Genomic DNA, 12,690 nt, shown 5'->3' with positions numbered 1-12,690 from the left:
AGAACTTCTATACTGTCTTCCATAATGGCTATACTAATTTACAATCCCACCAACAGTGTACAAGGATTTCCTTTTGTCCAAACTTTAACCAATGTTTGTTACCTCTTGTCCTTTGATAATAGCCATCCCAACAGCTGTGAGGTGATATCTCATTATGGTTTTCTATTACAAGATCTACAGTTAATTTTTCATGTGTGTCTGCTTGTTTGTCTGTCTCCCAGCTTGTTGTGAGCTTAATTCCCACTTCTTTGAAGTCTGTAACTCTTTTTTTCCCCCTTAATAGAGGCACTGGGGATTGAACGCAGGACCTCGTGCACACTGAGTATGTGCTCTACCACTGAGCTTTACCTGCCTCGTGGTTTTTGTTTGTTTGTTTTTTATTTTTAAAAGAAATTTTAAAATTTCCTATTATTAAATATTTTTAAATGATGCTATTCCAGTGAATTATACATTTGAGGTCAATGCACTTTACTGAATGTATACTAAAATCAATTTTTTAAAATTCTGTGCAATATTGGTAGTTTGGTGAAGGCTTTCACACTTTGCTAGTGATAATTCAAATTGTCACAAACTTCCTAGAAAGCAATACAGCTGGGTAGCAAGAGCATTAACCCAGAATTTACACTTCTAAAATACGACAAAAATTTACACACAAAGGCATCCCTTATGTGAATGAAAACTTGGAACACAAAAATCCACAATAGATTAATGCTTACAAACATTATGATTAATCTGTTTGGTGAGATTTTAAGAAGCTATCAAATATTGGTTTATCGAGTTTTTAAATGATAGAACATGTTTTGAGAATAAACAATATACAAAATTATATGTATCATATAAACACAATTTTATATTTAAATGTATAACAAAAGAAAATAAGGAATTATGACAAAATATTGCTGCAGTATTGTCTCTAGATACTGAAGTGATGGGTCATTTTGGGGGGTCACTTTTTTTACTTCTTTATAATTTTTTGGTACATTTCATATTTTCTAAGTAAATATTCAGTACTTTGATAATCAATAATAAAACCAAGAATTAAATAAACAAAAAATAAACTCCCAGTTTCTGGAATCCTCAGTTTCCTATTACTCCTCCTGCTAGACTCTTAAGCATCTTCTAAGGTGCTTCTAAGGTCAAAGTCACCTAACTCTGTGAAATCTTATCACCCTCAGACAAAGTTAGTCACTCCCTCCTTTTCTTTTGCACAATACTGAACTTTAATTATGAACTGTACAAAAACAGATGCCCAAGGGCTGAGCAGGTGACATAAATGGGAGAAGCTAGCCAGCTTGGTTTCACAGTGACATCTTAGGTTACACTCTTTTGATCTAACATACCTTGCATAGTGAACTCATGAGAATATTTTTTTTACCTCCACAAAGAAATTGATTTTTTTTCCCTTGTTGTAAAGCATTTGTTCGTCACAGTTTATCTTTTGATAAAGACACACTGCTTTTCACTTCACTGACAGAAAAGAGCGCCAGTCTGATCATCCGCATCACCGGGTGACTGGGGCCATGGCGGGGCTGGACCAGTCACAGAGCTGGGTGCCGCCCACCCAGAGGGTCCGCCCTGTTGGCCCAGCGAGGCCGAGCTCCTGTTTTACAAGAGAACCTGGGATTCTGGGCTTTTATGAAATCACCTGCTTTTCAAAATATTGACAGGTCATTAGAGTGTTTTAAAAACAACTTGGGGGCCAAATCACATGCATCTGTGAGTGGAGCACAGCTTGGAGCTTCCAACTGGCAACTTCTGGTGTCCACACCAGGAAGTACTGAGTTCATCTCCAGCTGTTTTCTTTAATCCTCCTAATAACTTGTAGAAAATGTGAGGTGATTTTATCCTTAAAAATGCTGCGTGGCCCATAATAAAATTTATAAAACATCTGCAATTTTCGGAGGAGATATTTGAATTCCACAAATGCTTATTCTAAGGCCCCATGCCGGATCCTAGACATTCTATAAAATAGACATCCTCTCTCAATACAGTGTACAATATGGTGGGACTATCTTTATGTGGGGTGGGTCTTTCCAGAGTAAAACTGTTCTATAAAAATATACTTGACTTGCATTTTCTTGATGGTTAGTGATGTTGAGCACCTTTTCATACACCTGCTTGTCATTTGCATGTTTTCTTTGGAAAAATATCTATTCAGGTCCCCTGCCTATTTTCTAATTGACTCATTCTGCCATCTTGCTGACGTCACTCCCTGTGAAAATATTATTTGTTAACATTTTGATTTCATCTTTCAGCATTAGTCTTATGTGTGTGTGTGTGTCTGTGTGTGTGCACGCCTTTCTGCCTGATGTAACATCTCTCCAGATTTTACCCAAAGAAACCCCTACAGGACATGTTTATAAGACACCCTGATCGAAATTAAAATAAGCATTCTTCATTAGTGAAACCAAGAAAAACATGTTTCTTAACTTTTCTAAAGCTTCTAAAACAACTAAAACTTGTATGTACCAGAAAACAGAAAACTCTTCAAACTAGCATCATCTACAGCAAATCTTTAAAGATGAGGGTAGGGCAGCAAACGGGTAATGAACCATGCAGAGCTCGCTTTGAGAAGCACCCAGTTTGAAAAGAGCATTGTCAAGCTGACAGAAGCATTTGTCTCGGTAAATATTCTTCTTCACTCCTAACGCATTCAACCATGAGAAGGTGAGCACAGACAGCAGCCTAAAAGTCTCTAATGAATACTTGTAACACACAAGCTGAAAATTCTTGATCTATCTGCCCTTTGTGAAAAATAGCAAGAACTGGAGATGGGGTTAAAAATGAAGGAGAGACTTCCAACTCCGCTATGATGGGCCAGCTTGTGGCAAAATGAACTTCTCACCAAGAAAATCTCTAAAAGATGAATAAAATGGAAAACATCAAGTTGAAGATACCAGGGAGCTACCAAGGCAGAGAGGACTCAAGGAGAGAAATACTGGAGAGAAATGAAGCCCAGAGAAGTGAACCCAACATTCTGGACTCCTTTTCCTTCAGACATTTGATGATTCGTGAGATACACAGCCCAGAAGGATTTTTTAATCCAAAATAAGGAAGGTATATGCCCCCAATTTATATAATGAGGCTAACCTGACTTTCATATTAAAACCTGAAAAAGGACATCGCAAGAAAAGTGAATTACAGACTAATATCCATCATGAACATAGCTGCAAAATTGATTTCAATATAATTCATAAATATATTTAAAAGGTAATACATTACAATCCATTTAAATTTATGCTAGGAATGCAACGTTGATCCCACACTAGGAAAAAAAGCCATACAGAAGAGAAAGAGAAATAAAGGAAGGAAAGAAGGAAGGTAGGCAGGAAGGAGAAAAGCCAACCAAGTCACCACAATAGAAAAAGAAAAGAAAAAGAAAACAATTTCTTCTTAACAGATGCCACAAAAGCACTTGAAAAAAATTCTTTATAAAAACTTGAGCAAAGCAAAAATAGAAGAATCTGACATTAGTTTGATCTTGAGGCTCATTTACAAAATACCTACAGCAAACAACATGCTTAATGATCAAATATTGAAGCCTTACCTCCTAAGATCAGGAACACGATAAAACACCCTCTGTTACCACTTCTATTCCACATTGCAGTTTAGGTCCTTGGCTGTGCACAGAGGTTAGGAAAAGAACTATCAAAGCATAAAGAATGAAGAAGTAAACATCCCTGTGATTTGTCACAGACCAGAGAGTTGTTTATGTGCCATATCCAAACATATTCCACAGAAAAACTATTAAAATAAATAAGCAAATCTAGCAAAATTGCTCAATAAAGGATGAAAAAGCTTCATTATTATCTACCAGGAAGAAGTCGAAAATGAGCTTTTTAAATGATAGTTATAATAGCATAAAGAATACTTAAGGATTACCCTAACAGAATATGTACAATACTTCTTCACAGAAAACTAAAGACATTATTGAGAGAAAATGTAAAGGAGCTAAACAAACAGAACAAATGTCTATGTACTCCAAGACAATATATTCTAGAGATAATAATTCCTTCTAAACTGGTACATGCATTCAATACAATCCAAGTGAAAATCCCAGCTGTACTTTTGTATGTAGACATTGAAAAGCTAATATTAAAATATATATGTAAATTAAAAGCCCATCGATATCTAAGGCAATTCTGAAAATAAAGTTGAAGGATTCAATTTACTATGTATTAAGACTTCTTATAAAACCACTATTATAAAACAGTAATTAAGACAATGTGGCATGACACAAAGATAGAAAAATATTCCAGTTAAACAGAATAGAGTTCAAAAGCATAGCTACAGAAATGTGAACATGTGGATTTTTTTTCCTTTTTTTTTTTTTGTATTGAAGTATAGTCAGTTTACAATGTTGCATCAATTTCTGATGTACAGCATAATAGTTCAGTCATACATAAACATGCATATATTCCTTGACTATCCTTCAATTTAAAAAAAGAAAAAAAGATTAAGGACTAGTACAGAGAACTATATTCAATATCTTGTAGTAACCTATAATGAAAAAGAGTATGAAAACGAATATATGTTTTATGTGTATGATTGAAACATTATGCTGATCACCAGAAGTGACACATTGTAACTGATATACTTCAATTTAAAAAAAAGCTAACAGAGATTAAGGAGACATGACAACTAAATGCAGTATGTAATCCTGAACTGGATATTTTTTTGTAAAAATGTAGATAAGGATATTATTGGAGCAAATGATGTACTTGGAATATGACCAACAGAATAGGAAATAGTACTATTTGATGTTAAATTCCCTGAACTTGAGAACTCTGCTGTGGTTATTCAAGTAAATATCCTCACATACAACCTACTTTCAAATGGCTCAAAAAATAAAATATATATAATGTATTGATATATAGACATAAATGATAGGTAGTAGATGATTGATTCACAGATAGATAAAGACAGAGAAAATATGTAAGAAATTTCTTACATTTCAATTACTCTTTTCTTTGATCCAGTTTGCTTCTTTCATCTAATTTTAATTATCTTGTATGGGTTTTTCTGATTTTCTCTCACCCCTTTAATTAAATTTTCATTCAAATCTATTCTCCCTTGGGACCACTTTCATTTATTAGCCATTTCTGACATCGTCTAATCTTTTACTTCAATGTCTTTCTTGAATTCAGCCAATTGTGGTGACATTTCTTCTGTTTTTCTGTCCATTTTTGTTCTTGGTTTTTGAATATCTGATTTTAGGTGTTTTCTTTTTAAATTCTCCATATGTTATTTGGGGTACTATGTTACAGCTTTAATCTATGTCAGGGGTAATTTTTGCTGGCAATTTTTATCAACTGAAATGTGTTGATTCTCAGTTTCCGTTTTCTTCTTATGTTAGTTTGAATGGAATTGGTCTCATTTTCACTTTTTCTAGGCATTTCATATAAGAAGTTCCTACAGGAGACCCTTCTGCTTTCAGTGAAATGAGTTAAACATTCCTTAATAATTAATATGTTTTTGGTGGTCATGATTGGGGAAGGGAACAGTTGGAGTATCTTTTTTACAGAATTTATTGTGTTTTTAAGCTTTGGAGAGGGGGGTAATTCGTATTTTATTTTTAATGGAGGTACTGGGGATTGAACCCAGGACCCTGTGCATGCCAAGCACACATTCTACCACTAAGCTATACCCTCCCCCTTAGTTGGTGTATCTTTTGAGCTTGGATAATTTTCCCCCATTTACCAGTATGCTTCCCTATCTGCAATATACTGTAAAAAAATAAAAGTCAAAATACACTATTATTAACTGTAAATAAATTTTTAATATGTTTTAAAGTAAAGAATTAACATCAAAAGAATGAAAAATAGCATGTATACCTTAAAATACTGGAAAATATAAAACAAAAGGCAAGATATTTCACATAACACTTGACCATATCTTTATTTCTTTGTTTTTGTTGGATCACAGCCTCAAGTTAAGTTCCTGCAAATAAGTGCATAGTATATCCATTTTTCTAAGTAATGACATGTCTTAATATTGTCTATATCCTATAAGACATTTTGTATATTAGAGTATAGAATTGAAGGTTGAAAACCATTCCTTCAGAATCATAATAGCACTACTCAGTTGCTTTGTACCTTCTTATTTTTGTGTTTGAGATTTGTGATATCATTGTAATTCCCTTCCCCTTTTTAGGTGATCATTTTCTTCCTCTTAGAAACTTTTGTGTGGGATTCTATTTAATACATGAAATGCTTAAGTTAGCATCTTTTCTATTCATTTTATTGGGAACTTGCTGCACATATACAATCTGGAGATCTTCATCCTTTTGCTCTTAGGGAGAACTTTGCATTCTTGATTTGGTCATTTCTTATTTTCCTTTCTTCCTTACTTCCTAGAACACCTATTACTTGTGCATTGGAACTCCTAAAATAAATCTATGTAATAATATTTTAAAAGAAGTGAAGGTGAACATTATTCTCACAAAATATTTACAAATACTTATAATTTGTAATGGACTCAAAAGAATAAAAATAATTATGAAAGTAGAGATCAAGTTTTATGTAAAAGGCCTTCAAAGAGGGACAGGTCTTAACAAGTCAAACTTCAAAAATACAGTGAAATTAAATATCCAGCTGAAGGGAAAGTGCTATTAAGCATAGTCACTTCTCTAATGAGGTGAAATTTATTTCCTTAACTTTTCCTGTTTTCACTGGCAAAAGATGTTTTAGAAACCCCAGATTCCTGAGGTACCCAAATGTAAAGATACAAGAGAGGCCATTTTTTTAACCTCCATTTCCTTCTCTATTTCAACATTTACCAGTAACAGGAGGGTTGTAACATTAATCATTTAACATGATTCATAACCCTGTGCTGTCACATTTTCACTGCACAGCCACTTGGACAAATCAAATGGTATTTTTTGGTTGGGCTCCCACTTACATAATCATTCCTTCCCATGGGATGTTGGCTGAGTGAACAATTATCACAAGAATAAAAGAGAATTATTCTTCTCTTACCAGAAATCAAAGACTGCTTAAATTTCAAAAGTCTTTAATGTACTTGAAGAAGGTCACTTTAATAAATGATTTTCATGTGGAAACATCTCAATTGAGTAAAAAGTCAAGCACGGACCTGCAATATGGCACAGTGCCTGACAAAGTATGCCTGATACATAGGAATCAAGTAAAGAACCAACGTGCTACAAAAGAGAAACAGACTCACAGACACAGTAAACAATCTTATGGTTACCAGGGATAGGGAGTGGGAAGGCTCAAATTGGGAGTTTGAGATTTGCAAATACTAACTAGTATATCCAAAATAGGTAAACAACAAATTTCTTCTGTATAGCTAGGGAACTATAATCAGTATCTTGTAGTAACCTATAATGAAAAAGAATATGAAAACAAATATATGTATAAATATGTTATGACTGAAACATTATGCTGTACACCAGAAATTGACACATTGTAAACCAACTATACTTCAATTAAAAAATAAATAAAAAATAAAAAATAATATACCTAGTTCTAGAGGCATGGGATACATTTTTTTTTTAAAGAATTAAAAGAATCAATGTTTTAAGAAAGAAACCTCACTTCCCTGCTCAAAACCTTCTAACAGTTTCTCATCTCATTGCAAATGAAATCAAAGGCCTACAGTGGCCTACGAAGTCCTATATGATCTGGCCCTTCCCCTCTGTCTCATTTCTCACTATGACCACCTCATGCATGTAATCTGGTACTCACGCTGGCCTCCTTGTTGTTTCCAGAATAGTCCGCGTGCACTTGGGATGTTGTACTTCCTCCTCTCAATACCTTGGATTTTCTTCACCCAGTTACCTGCGTACTTTTCTCCCTCTCTTCCATCAAGTCTGTGCGCAAACGCCAGCTTCTCGGTAAAACCTTCATTCACTGCCCTTTCTGTGTTTTCAACTTCCTGGCACACACTCTTCCTTGCTTTTTTTGCTCCTTTACTCTTAATGTCATTTAATGTATCATAATTTTCCTTTTTTATCCTGTTCATTATTTAGCTGTGGTTCCCAGACCACTCTTGGGTACTGAGATATGCAAAGTCCAGGAAGGAAATAATTTCAGCCTGTGTTTTTCACTCAGATCCCAGAGCCTTATGTATAGTCCTAATGGCTACAAGAGTGAAAGAATTAATAACTAAAAGAATAAATGAATGAATGACAACCAGAGAGCTGAGCCTGGAGAGTTAGAGGCCAGATTATGGGCTGTAGCTCTGGTTCTAAATGTAATGGCAAGTCACCAGCGGTTTTCAGTGGGGAACGTATGAACTAATTTATCTTATAAATCTATAATTTATAACAAGAGTGATAAGTTGGGGGAGCAGGGAGGAGGCAGTAACCCAAAGTTGTTGGTGTCTCCAGTCAAGATGTTGCCTGTGGAGTTAGAATAAAATGGGATATCACCACACTGGTGTGGTGCTCACAGATGCCAGCAGGAGAGATTGCTGTAAGAATGAGAAGGAAATTGTGCCAGATGTTCCCTGAAGACGGAGCTGGGTGTGGACTCAAGAAGTCTCATTGCATTTAATGGCTTGGAAGTCCTCGCTAACCTCAGCAGAAAGAGAGAAACGAGAAGGCTGCTCACAGAAAGCACAGTGTCAGGAAACCAAGCTGAGAATACCTGGGAAGTCAATACTGTGGATAACTTGGCTTGAGAAGAGATGGCAATGGTTTTTATATCAAAGGTATATTGATCTCACAAGGAGGTTGGGGGAAAATGGCTGGCACAACAAACCCTGTTCCCTTCTCATGCCATCTTAGTAAACAACCCTTAATCCGATTCCACTCTTATTCTCAGCAAAATGCCCTTGAGAAATAGGAAGTAGGTTAACCTTCCCTAAGTAACTCATTTTAACCCTAGCTTTTCGAGCTAATGCCCTAAAACCCTAGGTAAATCCTGCAGACCGAAGGCTATTTTGGGACTATAATTTCTTCTCACCACAGGATCAAACCAACTATCTCTTCAAATACAGCCAAGTTTTGTTTTGCCTTTTTAGTACATTGAATATAAAAGTTGAAATAAGAGTGAAAGGGTAATTGTATGTGATTATATTTCTTTATCACTAATTTTAAAAGCCCACATAAACCACAATTTGCTGGTCTTTGCAGATGTTATCTTGTACTGCTTATAATCCATTAATTGTTGTGTTGCTCAAATGTTCTTGTAAATTTTCTGGGTCTGCCTGCTTACCTTACTTAAAGGTTACTCTCAAGTACACTTTCTTATAAACTTCAATCATCTTCTTGAGTTTTGATATTACTAAAATTACAGTTTTTCAGAAAATGAAAGAAGAAAATCTGCAATAAGCAATGGTAGGGGTGCTCTGAGATCACAGACCAATAAACTCTCATAGTTTTATGTTGTATTAATTACCTCCCAATTTGCCATGTTAGGAACCTCAACATAAATTAATTTGCCTCCTGATTAGAAGGCTCGATCATGTAAAAGGAAGATATTTTCAATACCTACAATACTTAAATTTTTTAATTAAATGAGAATAGCATGCATGTTTCTATCTATCTTATTCATTCCTGTGCCTGGTACATACTAAGTACTTGATGAATATTTGCTAAATAATTATATGAGTGAATGAAAGCATTTCACAAACTTTTGGCAGAATTTGCGGCTAAATATTCTGATATTAAAGGGGAAAGGAAAATATTCTGTGCATTTAGAGGTGTGGGATTTGTTCAAATCAGTGCTCATCTAGAGAAATTTCTAAGTTGAAAATGTTCCACATGGTGATGTTCAGTTTGGTGTCCACTAGCTACATTCAGCTACTGAGCACTTGAAATGTGGCTTGTGCACCTGAGGATCTGAACCTTTAATCTGTTTTAATTTTCACTAATTTAAATGAAATAGCCACATGTGGCTACCATAGTGGACAGTGCAGCTTTAAATGAATCTTGCATGTTTCGTCCTATCCTTTTGAAAACTAGAATCATTTTCCTGATAGGCCAATATAATGTTAGAAATGAAGTAATTCAAGCATCAGTTTGAGGTGTTAATACCAGTTTTAAACACCAGCATCAAAGACTGAGGCAGGAATATGGTCAAGTTGGCTGGAGAAGTACAGCCTTTGATGATACCCCCCACATAGACACTCCTCCACCTCCGCATTCCATACCTCTGCCTCAGGATTTTCCACATTCACAAGGTAATGTTTCTGCCGGCCCTGGGGCTGAGTCTCATTGATCTCAGTGTATCCATCTCCTAGTGCGCCTGGGATTGAAGTATCCAGTGAGTGCATACTGAGCAATGCATATATGCTGCTTTTTCATTCAGGTACAAGCAGGTCTGTATAGCACCACAAACCTCACATACACATAGACATAACCATAATTAGGGCTCCCACATATCCTAGTTTGACCTGGGCCATACCAGTTTAAATTCACTGTCCCAGTGTCCCCATCTGGGTTCTCACCCTCTTTGATTTTCAAATGTATCACTGTTTGAACACTATCAAATCCCCACTCTTTATCAGCTCTTCAGAGCTGTATTTATATAGATTGCTACATTTTGAAATAACCAATTTATTGTTATTATTATTAAATTCTTCTTGGTCTGATCATTGTAAATGTACATTAGAGGTATTTCTTAATTAACTACACTATGTGCTGATTAAGTAAGACAATATGCTCTGATTAAGAAAAACAACATTGAAATATAAGAGCCACTTGGTTTCCATAAAAATTAAAGATTTTGACTTAAGACATAATTAAAAAGGAATTATGTACAAAATTAAGACTGAGTGGTGAAATTAAACCCTCACTGCCACCCCATGTGTTGCAAAGAACACTAGAATAAGTTGAGAAACCACTTTAAAACCAGGAACAGTGTGCTTAAACTTGAGGACACCCCTAAACTTGCCCGTGTCCAAGTTACCCAGCAGATTAGACCAGAATTAGAATTCCTGTGTGGAACATTGTTCAAGCTAATTTGAAATGTAACTGCATAATCACATCAATATAGTCAAAGAAATGTGGTTTTTACAGACAAGGTATAATCATTTTCTAATTACCAATTAAGAACTCTCCACAGTTTATTAGAATTGGAGAATTACAGTATGTGAATTAACCCAATTGCCCTCTGGAAGTCCTCAGGTGACAGAAATATAAATAATTCACTGTGAAACTCTAGCTCTAATTAGTATCCTGAAACCAAAATTCATGCCCCCATGCTTTCTACCTTCTCATCTTCAATACCAGTTTATTTAATCCAAGTTCCAGGGGAGAGGAATATTGATCCCAGTGGCTCTGAACAGTTTGTTTGTTGTAACTGCCAGAGCAGGATCAACCTTTGTAAATATTGGTTATTCGAAAGTGGTCCATTTGCACACTGAAATTTAAAGTACAGCTAAGAGTTCCTGAGTAGCCAGTTAAAACAGCTGCCGATGTATATAAATATACATATATATGTATATATATATATAATATATGGGCACTGGATGAACGGTCAGAACACCTGCATACTAGCCTGGCTCTCATCCTTATCCCTGAGCCTCCCTCTTAAACTGATGAACCCCAGGTTCCTCATGTACATAATCATCATAATTACCCCAGAACTATGTATCATGGAAGGTTAGAAGGGCTCAAACAAATGAAATAATGTGGAAGTGCTATACAAAACGAGTCTCACTATGCACATGTAATCAAATATTTTAAGGTATTCTTTAAGTAGTATTGTCTTATAATGTGAGAAGTCCTTTCTCCAGGAATCAGAATGCTCACTGAAACTGACAAATATCCCTTGATAAGCTCATGAGTCTGTTTCCTCAGCCCTGGAAAGCTCAGTGAGAGATCTATCTCAGCCTTCTACCTCCCTCCTCTAATAGTTTCAAAAACCTTGCTAGAAAGACCAGCTTTGTGTTTCTCCCAAATGAGTCTTTATTCCCTATGCTCCTCAGGATTGCAGGACATTTCGTTCTACCTCTCAAAACATTTTGACCAAGACCCCTCACTGCCATTATATACCAGGACCAGTGCAAAAATTTCCATAGGAAAAAATCCCTGCCATTTCTATTGTTGTATCAGCCCTGCATGATCAGGAAAATCTTTGCTGGTTACTCTCTTCCCCAAGATAGGATTTCTGTCTGTGCAAGCTCCCAGTTCAAACCAGAATCAGGAAATGCCCCTCCCCCAAATTAAAAAAAAAAAAAAAAGGTGGAAAGCACTACCTCACCTCTGATACATTCTCTCTTCCCTGGAATTTTGATTCATCTAATCCCTGTGCCTCCACAGCTCTCTGATATTTTCAAAACATTTATTTTATTAGGCATTTTTCCTGCAACAGGCACATTTGCCTTCTGCTTCTTATTATATCAGTCCTGGGACTGGAAGTCATATCAACAGCTTTTTAATTCTGGACTAATATATTTATATATAAGTTTTAAAATTAAACTTTGATTTTATTTAAACTTTGCAGTCCAATTTTCTAATGAATGGTGCATTTAACCTTGAATCCTAATGGATGGTTTTTCAGCAAAATTTATTATTTCCGCAGACTCTCTAGCCCGGGTACAGGGAAACAGACACCAGAAGTGTTAGGCTTTGTTCAAACACCATATAGAATGGCCGCTCATGGGGTCATCTACAGGGTTCTTTTTGACCTTGCCTTTGAAAAGATATTAATCATAGGATTATTTTAAGATTATATGATACCTTTTTTTAACTCTTTTATTAATGCAGTTCACAGCACAATT

This window comes from Camelus ferus, chromosome 9, assembly GCF_009834535.1.
Source record: "Camelus ferus isolate YT-003-E chromosome 9, BCGSAC_Cfer_1.0, whole genome shotgun sequence".
NCBI classification, from domain to species: Eukaryota; Metazoa; Chordata; class Mammalia; order Artiodactyla; family Camelidae; genus Camelus; species Camelus ferus.
This window is presented reverse-complemented; position numbering follows the sequence as displayed.